Consider the following 648-nt stretch of genomic DNA (forward strand, 5'->3'; position numbering starts at 1 on the left):
GAGGGAGGGAGAGAGAGAGAGAGAGAAATCTTCATTTCTTATCAACTAGACAGGCAGACACAGAGTATTTAGAACTTCACAATTTCTTAAAAATCAAGACCTTGGTCAGGCAGCAGAGAAAAAAATGTTTCTGTGTGTTCATAGCAAGAGTGGAAGTAAAAGAGGTTCACATTGTAGGAGGAAGAAATGGTATGTGTAAGCATTTATTTATAGATTTTCCACTCACTGGATAGTTTTCTACTCATTAGTAACAATCCTGGGGGTGGGGGGGAAGCCTCCTTTCTAGTGAATATACCTTTTCTGGGACTTGGATTATGTCCTATAAAAAATGAGGGATATGAAAAAAGAATGAGAGAGGGAGAGAGTACAAATTAAAGAGATTAAAGATTCTACCAGCTGAAAAAAAATTAGAATTGCCAGGAATAATATATGCACATAGGGAAATACTTGTTACAAAATATGGTGTAGCTAAATTCAAAGCAGAATGTCAATGAGTTTAGAAATAATGGGTCTTAAATGGTTTTTATACCAGAGAAACTTCAACATTACCTCACTCTCACTTACTATTTAAAAATACAGATAAAAGCTGGGCTCGGTGGCTCAGCCTGTAATCCCGCACTTTGGGAAGCTGAGGTGAGTGAATTGCCT

At 37.2% G+C, this 648-nt stretch overlaps 1 protein-coding gene across 3 annotated transcripts in view; it reads right to left on the reverse strand.

Annotated features, from left to right (window-relative positions):
- EPHA7 (EPH receptor A7) overlaps nucleotides 1–648 on the reverse strand; it is a 168,746-nt gene that overhangs the window by 82,695 nt on the left and 85,403 nt on the right. The gene's annotated exons all lie outside the window — the stretch shown is intronic.

This window comes from Carlito syrichta, unplaced genomic scaffold, assembly GCF_000164805.1.
Source record: "Carlito syrichta isolate Samal-C Ts95f unplaced genomic scaffold, Tarsius_syrichta-2.0.1 Scaffold303225, whole genome shotgun sequence".
In the NCBI taxonomy this organism is placed as follows: Eukaryota; Metazoa; Chordata; class Mammalia; order Primates; family Tarsiidae; genus Carlito; species Carlito syrichta.